Raw genomic sequence first — 16,390 nt, 5'->3', positions numbered from 1 at the left:
CTGTATATATTTATGGGAAGAGGTCTCCCTCTCAGTGGAAGTAAATATAGATGACAGTGGTTGGAGATGGCACTTGCCTACCAGTCATCTCACCCTGCAAACACTGAGCTTTCATCATTGCACACTTAGTTTTCACCTAGGCTTTTGCAGCAGCTATTTGGGTGTGTGGCAGAGCTGTGGTAGCTGTCTTACGCAGGACAGCAAGATGGGTGAGTGCTGAAAGCAAATTCCAACTGCTAGCATTTGTACAGGTGTTGATGGAAGGCAGTTTGCTTACTTCTTCTAGAGGTCAGGCCTTGGTTATGTAGTGAGTTAAGTCTGCATAAGCTGTAATTGCAGGTTAGTCTAAGGTTCCCAGATTTTTTTCAATGAATCCGGGGACACTTTTCAACTTCCTACTAAATCGATGGATTTTGTCAGGGGACTGATTTGTAAATCCGGGGACTGTCCCCGGGAAACGGGGACATCTGGTAACCTTAGGTTAGTCTTCTACCATAGACAAATCTTGGAATTTTTTCCAATTTAAGGATGGTATAAAAATCTGATAAATGTCAGCAACTAATTGCCCCGTAAAATAGCAGTGTGGATAAATAAGAATTATTCCTCAGCCCATTCATTTTCTGTTGATCATTAGCAGCCAGAGGTGAATTGACATTTACAAATACTATTGATTTCAAGATTCAGATTTTGACTGCAGAATTTCAACTTTGAAATGGATAAAATTTAAATGTGCCTGACTTAGGAAAAGGTGAAATCAGGCCTTTGCTGGGAAGCCTCAGGAGACATTTATAGTACCGTATTTGGCGTCATGGTGCTTTCATTATGATACATGGACTGCTATATGGAGGCCTGGTTTGGTTGCCAGAGCAGAGAAACCTGCTTGTGTGGCCTGCCCACTTTTGGCAGCCTGGTACACAATTCATCATGATATTCTTGCTTCATACTATATTGGTGTGTTTTTATAGCCAAGTAGGAATGAACTCTGAAATCTATGTTTAAGTTAATCTTATAGTTATTGAAATCTTCTGGGCATTAAAATGTCAGGAATTGTACAAGGATAGAAATGAAAATAAATTAGGATTTATTTAATCAGATATCGCATGTATGGTTGAATTGTAAAAAAAATACTATCATTTGGAAGGGATAAACATCAAACTAAAAAAAAGCTTAATACAGAATAAGCACTGGTGATAGAATCTATTCACAGTTTAGCAGTATCTAAGGTGGAGTGCCTTTTGGAAATGAAAAAGAACATTTTTGTAGTAGTTTTTTCAGCAGTCCAAGTTGGTAATTCAATTGAGAGAAGCTGAATTTTAATATTTAGAACAAAATAAAGTCATGAAATGTTTTCTTCTACTACAGATAAAACATTAGTTAAATCTTGCTTTGTCTTCTGTTGATTTTGTAATGAATTACTTACAAACTTTACTAACTCTTGTCTCAAACTTCCTACAGTTTTTAGATCTGCTGCCTGTTGTCTTTAGTGTCTTCTGGTTGCCTCATAATTTTCCACTTTGTTCTCTTGCTTGGTTTTCATTTTTATATTTTTATTTTACCTTCTGATCAAACTTATAAAGCATTTTTCTCATCTCTTAACCACCTTGTCCATCACATTCCCTTCAGTCTGCTGACACGCTTCTACTTATCAAGCCCAATACAGTGGTACCCCGCAAGACGAATGCCTTGCAAGACGGAAAACCTGCTAGATGAAAGGGTTTTCTGTTTTGGAGGTGCTTCGCAAAACGAATTTCCTATGGGCTTGCTTCGTAAGATGAAAATGTCTTGCGAGTTGCTGCGATTTTTTTCCGCCCCCCACCCCCTTTTTCTAAGGCACTAAGCTGCTAATAGCCTTTTAGCAGCTAATCCGCTAATCCCTTAAACCTTTAATAGCCGCTAATAGCCGCTAAACCGCTAATAGCGCTAATCCGCTAATGGGGTTGCTTCGCAAGACGAAAAAACCGCTAGAGGAAGAGACTCACGGAACGGATTCTTTTCGTCTTGCGAGGCACCACTGTATTTCTTCCTTCTTGTCATCCTTTTCGCTGTTTCCTTCCACCGGAATGCCCTGCCTCCTGACATAACAGACGTCTCCCTTGGTCTCTATATTTTAAAGAGCTGCTAAGGATCCATATCTTTCCTTTTCCCTTCTCCTCCATCATTCTCCTTTTATCTGATTTCTGTTACTCTTGGGTAGTGAGTTTGTAGGCAAAACATACCAGTTTTGTTTGTATTCAAATGCATAGTTCCCCTCCAAGTGCTGTGCAGTTAATGCATATGATTAATAATCTTATTGTTATTATAGCACATTGGAGTGTTCATAGCACTCAAGATACGTTACCTTGTAATTTGGATAGATCTGTATCTTGTGTTAGTTAGCTGGTAATACTAAAGCTGAGTTTTTGTGTTGTTCCTGGGTGTTGATTGGAGGAGTTACTTTGAGTGTAGGACAGTGAATGTGGTAACAAATATGGCATAGACTTGCATAAAATGCTGCTTGCCAGACCCCTCTCCCCAATTGTGCTGGGCTTGGGCATGCTACAAGCATTTCCAAAGGGATGAGACATTCTCTTCAACTCAGAGGGGAGGGGTGGGGCCTCAACCTTGCAAATATGCTGGGACTTGTAGGCATCCTGAAGACATTGACTGAGCTGTTGGAACATGTCAGAACAATCTGCGGAAATCTCATACCAGTTAGAGATTGATGGGTCTATTTATGGCTAGTGGGAAGATGACTGGAGAAGCAGGAAGGCCTGAAAGCATAGGAAACTTCTATGGATTTTTGCAAGCTTCCAGTTGTAAGTCAGATTTTTGAGGGGTAATTGTAGCCTACAATAGGGTAAATGAATAGTTATCTTCAAACTTCCTAGTTTACCAGAAGGAAGGAAAGTGGGTTCATTTTAAAATTGGAATAGTTCTGTTCTGCAGTAGTGCGTAGTTGAAATGCAGATGAAAGTTGCGTTAGATGGCAATATTCTTTGGTGTAAGCTTATAGAAAAATAGAAAAGAGCACAAGTTAATTATTGCCACCTTCAGGTTTAAAGGGAGAGTGCAGTAAGAAATGCAGAATCGTCAGTGTTTGATACAAAAAGAAAATGGCTACCAGAAATGAGTGCTGGTGCAGCAACATGGCTTGCTGTAGTTTTTAATGTGCTGCTTCTCCATCTTTCTGATGGGTTTGTTGTAAATTCTGATATAATTTGAAAAGAATTACATATATGTTATTTTGGTATTTTGAATTTTGTAATAAATGACATTCTACTGTAGAAATATCTGATTCAGATTCATTAATTTACGTAAAGTACAAGGAATTAAGTCTCATCCCTGAAAGATGCTGGATATCCATTTTTAATCCATTGCTCTGAAACAAAGCTAGATGCTGATCTTTTGGACATATTTAAGCATCTTAGGAACATCATAAAGTTTCTGTGGCACTGTACCTAGTTTATTTCAAATATATAGTTAAACTTAGAAAATGTTGATAGTGAAAATGAAGTTTCTGTACATTACTATAATCAATGAAAAATCCTCTTCCTTAATTGCAAATGGTGTAACCTACCCTTCAGTGCCTTCCCTCCACCTCATTGTTGAGGATTTTTTCCCCCTGGAATTTTTTCTATTGATTCATTTCCCTCCCTGAAATATACCCGTTTCTAAAAATAAATGAAATCCATCTATAACCATGAATATGGATTACAATACAATATTAGCAAGCTTGGCAGCTTCCACATTAATAATTCCCAAGCAGTTATTCCTAGGAATTGTGTGTGTGTGTGTGTGTGTGTGTGTACATTTTGTAGATATCTAAGCAGGGATGAGATACGTAGAAAAATCCAAACCAAGTAATGAACTCTCAGGACTGGCTGTGCAGATAAAATGAGAACCAAGTTGAAACTATTATTTCATTTCCTAACTCCAAGTGAAAGCAAAACTGAAACTAAAATTGTGATTGCTATTGCTTTCACTTTTAGCAAACACCATGAAAAGAAATTGACATTCCCAGTGTCTCTCTTTAGGGCCTGTCCCCAGACTTCCCTTTAATGTATTCGCTGTCACCACCTAAAGACTTTGGGAGCTCCAGGACTTTCACTCTGTAATATTACCCATATACCTTTTGAACTATTGACATAAGTTGAGACATATTTTGGTTTAGAATCTACCCGGACTAGAGCACAGATCAGGAAACAAACATTTATTCAGTTAGTGAATGCAATAAGCAGTCATTAAATGCAGCATTTTTATAGCTCTAGTTTTACCGACTAAACATTTTATATCTATCCCAGTTACCCCAACTCTCTCTTAATTAGCCCTTGTGCTAGCCAGCACTAATTAACTGTCAATTCCTGCCTGCCACTCCCTGCCAGTCATTCCCTTTAGCTCTGCTTAATATTTCATTCCTCCACTGTTAAGTCAGCCTTCCACTTAGATGTCTGGTACAGAAACTGCTGTGTGGCCATGCACGTAATTCTGCAGGTAGCGACTGTGAAACTGGAGGTGTCCAAGTTGGATTATAACTCTGAAGTACAATTGTGGACAACCATGATACATCATGCACAATTATTTTGGTGTGCTAAAATTGTTGTGTTAGTAGTTTTCACTGCCTTCATCCCTCCCCCTCTTAAACAATGTAAGGGAAGTGCAAACTATCATCTTTATAAATTTTTGCAAGTTATTATTTCCTTGTAAGGTTTTGAGTTTTTTTAACATTTAAACCACTTTTAAGTATAATAATGTGCCTGATAAAATATGTTGATTCAAAAACTTAAGAATTACCTCATGCTAATTTTACAAGTCACAAGATGTTCATGTTAGAATTATGAATTTTCCAATTCAAACTCCCTACCACTTTAAAAATCCATTCTATTTTAAATTCAACTATGCAAGAAACTGGATATCTCTCTGTTTGCAAATTAAGTTTTTCATTATTGATGCAAAATAAGTATGTTTTAAGAAGGGAGATGCCAAGAAAATATGCCACTTTTAAGAGTTTTAAGCACAAACATATAGATGCATCTGCTTAGGTAAGCTGACTTTGTGCAGATCAACAGTGGCCACATGTGGGCATAACACTAAACCATAGTTTCATATTTTGTGAAGAAATTAGCTGTCTCCTGGGCTCTGGCATTCTCATCCCACTTAGCCAAGAGTGTGTAAGCTTTTGCCTTGGATTATAAGAATCTTCCCATGTTGTCCAAATTGGGGGTAGTGATTTAACACTACATATAGTTAGTTTTAGAAGAATCAATTACAGCATGGTTTAGGTAACTCTTGCTATAGACAATGGCCATCTTTGGATATCATGCTAAGCCTTGGTTTAGTGCTACATGAATCAATCTTCCAGACTTGTGTGATCTCCACTCTGTGATTTGAAGTTAGCTTTTTCTAGAACTGGTCAGTATTTTAAACCATGGTCCTTGGTTTTGCCAATGAAGAAGTTACACTTAAGGGGAAGCGGTAAAAGTTTTGAATTTTTCTAGACCACAGAGGTGATGGGAGGAGTGGAGGGAGAAGGTAAATTGACATTGATAGTAGGTTAATTCATGTAGAACAAAACTGGGGGCAGGTAAAGATAACTTTCAGATGGAGGACTGGATTCAAACCTGTGGGTAGCATTCTGTGTGGGGCCAAAAGAATTACATACGTTTTATGTTTAGTCTTGAGGAAAATGTATGTAAAATAATAGCATTTTAAGTCTAACCAGCTGCTACATCAAACCATGATTTAGCATTGCCGCCAAACATGGCCATTGTCTATGGCTAAGTTACCTAAATCATTCTCTGATAGATCCCTTTAAGTCATAGCCAACGGGAAATAGTGTTGCCTTAATGGGCACAGTAAGATGAGAGAATACTATACAGTGGAACCTTGGTTCTCGAACTTAATCTGTTCGACTCCTGGAACTGTTCAAAAACCAAGGTGCGGCGTCCAGTTGGCTGCGGGAGCTTCCTGCACTCAAGTGGAAGCCGCGTTGGACGTTCAGCTTCTGAAAAATGTTGAAAAACTGGAACACTTCCAGGTTTTCGGCATTCGGGAGCCAAAACATACGAGAACCAAGGTACAACTGTATTGCATACTCTTTATTCTCCATGTATATCAGGAGTAGCTGGTTTGGTGTACAATTCCTGTCATCTCTGATCATGGGACTTGCTGGAGCGGCTGATGGGAGTTGTAGTTCAAAACTTATGCAGTATACCACAGTAGCTGTCCCTGATCTGTAGCTTCAGTCTCGATCCTCTGTTCTGTGTCAAAGCAGGATTATTGCTGATTCACTGAATAAAGCTTTGAAAGGATTTTAATTCTGTTGTTGCCACTGGTATCTTGATTCCTTTGTTGCATTCTGGAACATTGTGTTTTTTTCATCCTAGCATTTGATTAATTACTGCCTATAATAACAGGTTTCAATTTCAGAAAAATTCTGAAAAGAAGTACTTCTGTTTGTAAAGAAACGTGTATGTACTTCAGCAGGGCTGAAGACTGATGGGTACTCAGGATATTTGAGCATTATCTTGATCACCACATTCTTCTAATAAAATGTAGTCATTGGAGAGTTGGAGGAAAAACATGTGTATAGAGGTTTCAATAATGGGATAAATAAATGTTTAGGTATAAATATTAAGAAAATGGTGTTTCATTGTTGGTGAGATTGAATTATTGCATATCCATTTGTACAGCCTTGGTGCCTATCAGGGGTATAATAAATTTTCTCTCAGACAACTTTATCATAGTCTTTTATTTACTGCTTGTAGGTTTGTCTTGGGATTGGATCCAAACTTGCAGCTTGAAGAGGGAGAAGGCAAACATAGGTAAGCAGTAAAAACTTCTACAGGTTTGTATCTCAGTTGGAATAATAACTAATAATTATTCAGAATCATAACTGTAATTTCTTTTCTCTCATATGATGTTCTATTTTAGGTTTACAGATTTCCCCTTTTTCATAAATAAACCATAGTGAAGAAATCAAAATGCATGAAGTTTTCATTAAAGCAAATGTCCTTGCATGTGATCATCTCTGCAAGAAAGCCATTTGTTTTCATTATGTGATTATTTATTTGTATACTGCCCTTTATGAAGATACAGGGCATCCCAAGCAGTTTCTGTGCCAAAACGGTGCCTAAACCCTGATTGAAATGGATCTAAAAAATCAGTTTCCTCCCAAGAGTGCCTGGGTATGGTCTGCGACCACCTGCTCAAGAACCTTGCCCAAGAAAGGGAAATTGGCCACTGGCCACTAGATTTTCCAAATCCAGGGAGGGTTTCTTGAGCAGTAGTTTTACCACTGTCTCCTTCAAGCAGGCAGGTACCACCCCTCTTGCAAGGAGGCATTAATCACCTCTCTGGCCCAGCCAGCTGTTAGATCTTATCAGTCACTGATCTTATCAGTTGCCTCAGCATGAATGTTGAAGTCCCCCAAAACCAGCAGTCTGGGAGACCTCAGCACTACCCCTAAGACTGGCTCTGTCAGCTCAGGCAGGGAGATTGTTCCAGTTGCCCAGTGCCAGGAACACACACTCAAGATTCCCTCCCCTCCACTACCCAACTGGACAGTGAGCCTGGAAAGAGAGAGAGAGAATTTCTATAGACCACAAGAACTCCCTCTCCCCAATCTTCAAGCCTAACCTGATGCTGCATCGAATACCCAGGTGGGCACAGCTGAGTGAGACCAATTCCACCTTGTTCCACCCACCCAGGTCTCTGTGATACAGACCAAATCTGAGCTGACCTGTCATTCAGCAACAACAGCCCAGTCGCTGATCCAGTAGCTGGCTGATAGGACAACCACAATTCCCCATGTTGGAGAAGGGACTGGCACACAGCACAGTCACTAACTGCCTGTGCTATGTGCCCCCTACCCAACCTTCCCCCACCCTCCACACCATACCTCCCCCCCGAACCACTGTGATTGGGGTTGCTCCTGCTCTTTCTAGCTCCTCTCCTTCCATGCAGATCTTATGTTCCCTTACTTTAAAAAACAGCAAACCCTCAAATGTAACAACTTACAAGTTAAAAGCAGTTAAAAACAACTTAAAACATTTTAAAGAGGGCAATAAACATAGCAATAGAACCCTGCAACAAAAACCTCTGTTCAGCCACTTCAACTTTTTGTAGCTGCCCCCCCCCCCCCCAGGCAAGGAGCAGGATGGCAATTTGCATTTGGATGGCATTTGGATGGCAAGTGCAAATCCTTCTGCAGCATTGTCTTTCAAGCTCACTAACCATGACACCTGCTTCCATAAAACTTACGTCAAGCTATAAGTTCTGAGGTGTTCCAACAGTAAAGGTAAGGTAAAGGTACCCCTGCCCGTACGGGCCAGTCTTGACAGATTCTAGGGTTGTGCACCCATCTCACTTAAGAGGCCGGGGGCCAGCGCTGTCCGGAGACACTTCTGGGTCACATGGCCAGCGTGACAAAGCCGCATCTGGCGAGCCAGCACAGCACACGGAAACGCTGTTTACCTTCCCGCCAGTAAGCGGTCCCTATTTACAGTGGTGCCCCGCAAGACGAATGCCTCGCAAGACGGAAAACCCGCAAGACGAAAGGGTTTTCCGTTTTCAGAGGTGCTTCGCAAGACGAATTTCCCTATGGGCTTGCTTCGCAAGACGAAAATGTCTTGCTATTTTTGAGGGTTTTTTTTGCTCCCCACCCCCTTTTTCTAAGGCGCTAAGCTGCTAATAGCCTTTTAGCAGCTAATCCGCTAATCCCTTAAGCCTTTAATAGCCGTTAATAGCCTTTAAACTGCTAATAGCGCTAATCCGCTAATGGGCTTGCTTCGCAAGACGAAAAAACCACAAGACGAAGAGACTCGCGGAACGGATTCTTTTCGTCTTGCGAGGCACCACTGTATCTACTTGCACCCGGGGGTGCTTTCGAACTGCTAGGTTGGCAGGCGCTGGGACCGAGCAACGGGAGCTCACCCTGCCGCGGGGATTCGAACCGCCGACCTTTCGATCAGTAGGCGCTGAGGCTTTTACCCACAGCGCCACCCGCGTCCCTTTTGTTCCAACAGTAGTTAATGTGATAAAACAAAATAATAAAATTAAAAGCCAGCAGTACTTAAAATGTGTAGAAAAGAATAAGTAACGGGTGTGCACCCCAAAATAATATTTGGCCTGACACCCATGCATTCAGCAGAATGTCCTCTACTAGATAGCATTTAGTTACATATTGCTCTGTGCTTTGCTTGGGCACTGACCCATCAGTGGACCCATAAATCCTTTTAACCTGGAATTGCTGAAGTAGTTACTTTTGAACATACTCCCACCACCTTAGTTACAAAAGCCAATAGTTATTGATGCCATCCAGGAGTTTCTCTAATCCCTTGTTTTACCAACTGTTGATAGAAAATTGATTGTACCAATTTGGTATTGTAGTGAAAGGTACCCAGGAGGGCTATCCAAATAAAATAATTGATGGAAGTTATTAAGCAATTTGCATTATTTTTTTTAAAAAATCCCTTTATTGCGACCTTCCCTTGTCCAATAAAACAGTCTAGTTACGAATAAGTTACTGCGGTCAACAAGGCTCAGAGTAAAGTACAAAATCCTACACAAACTATGGAGGTGTCTTAGTAATCTCAGTTTTTAAAATGTAACATATTGTGCCATAAACCATGCATATAAGATAGTTGTAGCAGCTGCAAAAGTATTACAGTGCAGTAATCTTGAGTGTGAACTTCTAGTGACAACAGCAAATCTAGCATACTTTGCAAACTTATTGCACATGACCTGAGCATTTTCTAATCACCATGACTGTTTGAGCTGGGTAGACAGAATTGTTAAATGCTGCATTATTGCAGTGCTCTTCTCATTGCATCGTCTGAAGAGACATCATCTGCCCCTGTCCTTTATATTGGCAGCAGCAGACTTTACCAGTTCTGAGGCTATCTCGCTTGACATCCTAAGAAAGCTTATGTGTGTTGACTCAATCTGGTTTTGATCTACCATAGATCTACTAGAAAGAGACTTCTTTTGAGATCTTCACATTGTGTGTTGTCTGGCTTCTATAGGCATGAAAGCAGGCTGCTGTATTTATAGTGTGTAATGATTTTTATCTTTTGGTGCTGTTTTACAGTTTGTTTTCATAATTTCATAATTTGTGTTTTCTTCAGATTATAATCATGTTTTTATATATGGTACTGGGGCACTACTTGAGGAAGGGTTGTTTAAAAGTTGAATAAATAAATATTAAAACAATATTAGCTGCTGCTTGATCATGAGTTTAGGATTGTTTGTGGAGACCATTTGGATTCATGAGTCCATATCACCATTCGTTTTATTGTAATAAAGAAGTAGGCAATTCTGATTTATTTCATAAAATTTATATACCACTTGGTTGTTAAAAAGAACACTATCAAAGTGGTTTACAGAAAAGTTAATCTGAGATTGCTTGTATACACTACCCTTCATTTATTTGCTATATTGCTTAAAAGGGTCAAATCTTTTTGAACTTCAAAAATGCTGTAGTTGGCACTAGGATTTGAGGGCAAGGAACTTTGGGGATATTTCTGTTTTTTTGATGTGCTAAGCTGAGTTAGGTTTTTCTTTGCTAAGCCTCTGGCATACTGGTGATGTTATCAGTTGCTATATTCTATTCAGAAAATAATAAATCTGCTGTTAGTTTCTTAGCCTGTGTATGGCCTTGTTTTTGAGCTTATGGGGCACTTTTCTTCACCACGTTTATGTCTGTAAACCAATTATGTTCAAGATACAATCACAACACATGTATGACGTTCTTTGTGGGTTTGGATGGTACGTACACCATCATTTTCATTCAAATGGAACAAATCTGTTCATAGAACGGTAACTCACAAAGCATTGTGGGAGAGTGGACAGCTTGTGCACACAGGCAAACTTGTCTCCTGCGTTGACAGTTCGGCACTGACGATTCTAATAAAATTTGAGGACTTTCTCTATCGTTTCCTTTGAAGGATGCCAGTGACATTTGGCCCAAAAGTGTTGAGGTCAACCCTCAACAACACATTTTGCAATGATCTTTCTGTGCGTGGAACAGAGAAAGATCCTTTCCTGTATTAGAAGTTGCCATTAGGTCTGGCTTTCAGTTGAGGTGAGTGTGCTGGTTGTCCAAAAACCTTTTTGCAGATACAGTTACATTCTTAAGGATTCCAAAACCTGGATCAGCACATTTTGCACAAAATGAAAGCCATGATGAAATAAACCCCAGTATTGCTGGGTCAGAAGGAAGGTTGTAACTGGAAAAAGGTTTGTAACAGGTTTTATAAACCCATGAGGTATAGATTACTAGTAAATAAAAACTTTAAATACATTTCACAGCATCACTTTGACCCAGCACCTGATGTGCATGGTGTACACAGGGGTAAAATTGACCGTAAAAATCACAAAAGTAAAAGCTTCAGTATTTCACTGAAGTATGGAGACCCCCCCCCCCCGAAACACCACATGGTAATTCCCAGGTTGACATACTTGGAATACGGAGTTGTGGAGAACAGACACAAAAGTTTTATGTAATTTCCAGTGTTATTGGGATGTATATATTCCCGTCTCTTGGGCAAGGGGTAAAGCCCTGTACGCTAATGGTTATCTCCATATTAGTCCTTTTCACACATTATTAATGTGTTGGGCTCTCACAGTTTCAGGGTGGAGTGCAGCTCCTCATTTTGCCTTGCCAGCTCTGTCCTCTGATTGTGTTGCGCATGGCTGTCTGCAAGGAACCCCCCTATTTGCATCTTACTCATACACACAGCTTCTCACACATAGGAAATCCGTGGGATTGGGAACACTGGTGTCCGGAATACATCAAGCCTCTGTCTGTGAGATGCTGCTTGTGCATAGACATTCCACTGCATACAACCATTCTTAACGTGGTCATTGAAGGCATGGCATAGAGTGGAGCTTGAAACTGTGATTTTCCTATTTGCAAGTAATATGCGAATAGGGCTATTGTGGTGGGCAATTCTGTATGTTAAGTAAACAAATATAATAATTAAAAGTAAGCAAGTAATTCTTGCTTTCATGACAACTATTTCATAGGATGATATTCGAAGGGATGTGTTGGTGGAGAAGGATACATTCCTTTCTTTTCCTTCCATTGTATGTAACACGCTCCTTGTTCCTTTTCCCATCTAAAACAAAGCATTGTTTTTCATATAGAATGTGCTCCAGTTATGTTTATTTCCCTCTTTTCTAACATGCATCTAACACCATGCATGGCTTAAACTGCATGTTCAAATGTGGCTAGGGCAGTAAACTTTTCTGTTGAGAAGAATTATTGGTGGAGATTTGTTCGCCAAGGGTTGGAGCATGAGTCTCCATAATCATGAGGTCTTATAATAATAATAATAATTTTTTATTTATACCCCGCCCTCCCCAGCCAAGGCCGGGCTCAGAGCAGCTTACAAGCAATAATAAAAACAAAACATATAGAAATAATAAAAACAATGAATGATTACAACTTAAAAACAAAAATAAAATACAACATTAAAATAATGGAACATTAAAATATTAAAATGTAGTCTCATCGCAGGAGGAGAAGGAAAAGAAAAAAGAAAGAGAGGGAGGGAGGGAATCAGATTGGCTCCAAGCCAAAGGCCAGACGGAACAACTCTGTCTTACAGGCCCTGCGGAAAGAAATCAGATCCTGCAGGGCCCTGGTCTCGTGAGGCAGAGCGTTCCACCAGGCCGGAGCCAGAGTTGAAAAGGCCCTGGCTCTGGTTGAAGCCAATCTAACTTCCTTAGGGCCTGGGACCACTAGGGTGTTGTTATTTATGGACCTTGAGGCTCTCCATGGGGCATACCAGGAGAGGCGGTCCCGTAGGTACGAGGATTAATATTATTAAGTGATTACATGAAGAGTTATGTTACATCAGAGCTTTCAAAACTGTGCCACAACACATTAGTGTGTTGGCTGCACTGTGTAGGTGTGTCACACAAATGCTCCCCATGCTCTTGCCGGGGCTGGAAAGGGTTAGTTTAACCTCCAGCTTGCTAGTCAAACTGAATTACACAGTATGTAACCAACTTGAAAAGTTTGAAAAGCTCTGCATTGCATGAATGTGGTTTGTTTTTTTAATGGAACAACTGGTGTCTTTTAACTTAATGGGATGTGGTTGAGAGAGAGAAGGATGACTAGTAGATGTCACAATACAGCTTGATATCGCCTGCTACTGCATGATCGCCTTCAGCATTACTGCTACTGTTCTATATATTATTATGGGGCTGGAAAATAGTCACAAATACTTGTTGCTTTCCATTCTACATGGCAACATTTATGTGTTTATATATTTGTGGTCTCTTCCAACTCTATGATTCTATGATTTACCACCCTTTCTTCCTTTAAACCTTTGCATAAGGTCTAAGAGCAAGTTGCAAGTTGAGAAGGCCTACCTTAGGTTACACATCTTTTTTTTTTTTTTAGTTTAGAATGCTTTGTTATATCAAATTCACACTGCTGCTCTCTTTCAGAAACAATTTTAGGTGGGTGTTAAAATCATTAACTCACTTTCTAGGGTGTTTATTTCTGAAATGTTGCTAGTTTAATTTGTAAGAAATTTGTCTCAAGAAGCATCATAAAACCTTAGCAGTCAGAACAAAGATCCATCCAGTTCATTATCCTGTTAACACCAAACATTTCTGGAATTCTTTGAGGGCATTTATAACAGTATATTACTACTGCTGTAACTGCTACTATTTTGTTGCTGACATTAACTAAATTGCAACGTCCCTTGGGTCTTCATTGAGCATGATCATTGGGGAAGCCAGAGTATCTAGTTGTATAGTTAGTTGCCCAGCCTCACCATAAACACATCCATGGTAAACTGCTGCAGTAACTTGCAGAACTACACAGCAATGGGACTCTTCATAAATATGTAGGGAAAAACCCTTTTACCAATACTGTATAAGCCGACCTGAATATAAGCCGAGGCACCTAATTTTACCACCAAAAACTGGGAAAACTTATTGACTCGAGTATAAGCCTATGGTGGGAAATGCCGACAGCGGCAAAGGCAGAGGAGGAGGAAGGAACAGCCCCAAAGGGTTGCTTTCAGGCTGCTCGTTCCTCCTCCTCCACCGCCTCTGTCGCTCGCAAGGGCAGGCACAGGAGCAGTGGTGGAGCAGTGGCGGCAGCAGCAAACAGTAAGTGGGACCCTCACTCGAGTGTAAGCCGAGGGGGGTTTTTTCAGCATAAAAAATGTGCTGAAAACGTCAACTTATACATGAGTATATACGGTAATTTTCAGATCACTTTTTAAAGATTTTGCAGCAAAACTGTGTTTTACACACCAAATCCAAATTTGAAAGCTAAATTAATTCAAATCATAGCAAGAGCCTCTCAGATACACATTTTGATGTGAATGAAATGCAGAGATGATGAAATATTTAAAATGAAATAAAATAGAAATGTATTCAACAAAAGCTATGAACACATGTATTTTCCAAAAGAGTGTAGCTTTCAGTTTTATTTAAATGTAAGAGAGTTGTAATAACATGATCTACCAACGGTATCTTACATGTTGGAAAAATAAAAATATACATAGACAGAAGGTAAATGTTGATCTTGCTCCAGAAGCAAAGGGAACTTTATTCAATTGTGGATATGTGGAAAAAAGAGATGATTTTGGAAAATCTTTATAGATATTGTTTAATATTTGAAACCGTTTAATATTTAAAACTAAGCTAATCAGTCAACGGATTGTCATCTAGAGCAACTTCCTTTGGTGCTGAAAGCATGTCTTCAATCGGGATTGGTGCTGGAAGTGTACCCTTGAAGAGGCTAAATCTCTTTAACTGATGTGCAGTTGATTGTTTCTTGGAGGGGAGCTCCTTTGAAGCATCTGCAGTGGGGAAAATATTCCTTTAAAAAAATGGAAACAAATCTTTCCAAAGAAAGCTTGAAAGTCTGGTAAATTTTATGAGCCACATTGCTAATATACTAAATATATAAAAAATATTTTTAAGAGGACTAAGATAATATCAAAACACAGAGCATACTGTAAACAATTGTTTTATTTATTTCCCCCAACAATTATGACATTTAAGTTTAAAAAGCAGATTCACTTTACAGATAGGAAAAAATGTAAAATGCAGCGGCCACAAGCAAAAGCAGCGTTGAGTTGGATGAGAGCCTACATATAAATATTATTTAATTGAAATCAGAATTAATTTAAAATTGCCCAAACTTCCACTGCAAATGGAACTTAATTCACCTGGAAATTATAGGAAATTATAGGAACTACTTTTAGGTGTAAATATTAGATTTTGAATTCAGTGAATTAGTTAATCTAAATTAGTTCATCGTAACAAATCACTTTAACAAATCATTGCAGCTAAATTGCAGAAAGGGTACTGAACAGATTTACGATTCAGCATATGCAAAATTGACAGAGACTGGAAATGGGCTGATCCAGTCATCCATACTTGCCCCTTGAGCTAGAGGAGGTGAACAGAGTTGGCAGAGGAGGAGTTATAGAATATGTTGGATGAGGGAAACAGATACAAGAAGTAAGGTTGTTAGGTTAAGAGTAGAAAATACAGTCGTACCTTGGTTTTCAAACAGCTTAGTTCTCGAATGTTTTGGCTCCCGCCAAACACTGCAAACCTGGAAGTGACTGTTCCAGTTTGTGAACTATTTTTGGAAGCTGAACATCTGATGAGGCTTCCCCGGCTTCTGATTGGCTGCTGGAGTTTCCTGCAGCCAATCAGAAGCTGTGCTTTGGTTTCTTAATGTTTTGGAAGTCAAATGGACTTCCAGAACGGATTCCGTTCAACTTCCGAGGTATGACTGTACATTCATCTGATTATTCTGTGTTCAAGTGGAATTTTTTTTGGCTAGTAAAACTTGCATCATTTAGCTATTGAATGTGATATGGAACAGGAATTGAAATTTTCAGCAATGAGTACTATCAGAAGTAACTGACTGAAATATAAACCTACCCAAATTTTGGTATACCTTTTTGTATGCTAAAAGACTGATACCCTGCTTCTTGTTTTAGGTACAGTTAACATCTATTCCAATGAATTACTGACACATTTAGAGATCAGTCATGTTATGAACATTTTAGTTGGGCCTTCTAGCATTCATTGATACTTTCTTATGGAAAATCTCTTAAAGCTATTTAACAATCAGAAAATAATAATCGAGAAGAGTATTAGCCACAATAATATGTAAATTAATGTTGGCATTTAAAAAAATAATTTTGGAGTGAATGAGCCTGATAAGATTTTTTTTTTGTAACGGCTACTGAAATGTCATCTATTTTCATCTATTTAACTATTGGCTTCCCCCTTAGAGGCCTTCTAAATGCATGTTTTAACTTAGTGTCTATCTGACATGTACGGCTGTTTGATGTCAGATTGTTAAGGCTGATGATGAAACATTTTCAGACTTAATTTGCAGAAGGTGAATTCCACTTTGTGAGGT

General features: G+C 39.3%; 1 protein-coding gene across 8 annotated transcripts in view; it reads left to right on the top strand.

Annotated features, from left to right (window-relative positions):
• ZNF644 (zinc finger protein 644) overlaps positions 1-16,390 on the top strand; it is a 75,866-nt gene that overhangs the window by 22,785 nt on the left and 36,691 nt on the right. For all 8 annotated transcript variants that reach the window (XR_014512313.1, XR_014512314.1, XR_014512315.1 and 5 more), the window contains one exon: positions 6,744-6,800. The gene's annotated coding sequence lies outside the window, so the exon portion shown is untranslated. The remainder of the gene's footprint in view (positions 1-6,743; positions 6,801-16,390) is intronic.

The sequence above is a fragment of the Podarcis tiliguerta genome (genome assembly GCF_965153285.1).
Source record: "Podarcis tiliguerta genome assembly, chromosome: 6".
NCBI lineage: Eukaryota > Metazoa > Chordata > Lepidosauria > Squamata > Lacertidae > Podarcis > Podarcis tiliguerta.
The sequence above is the reverse complement of the archived record's forward strand: the minus strand, read 5'-3'. Positions and strand labels throughout refer to the sequence as shown.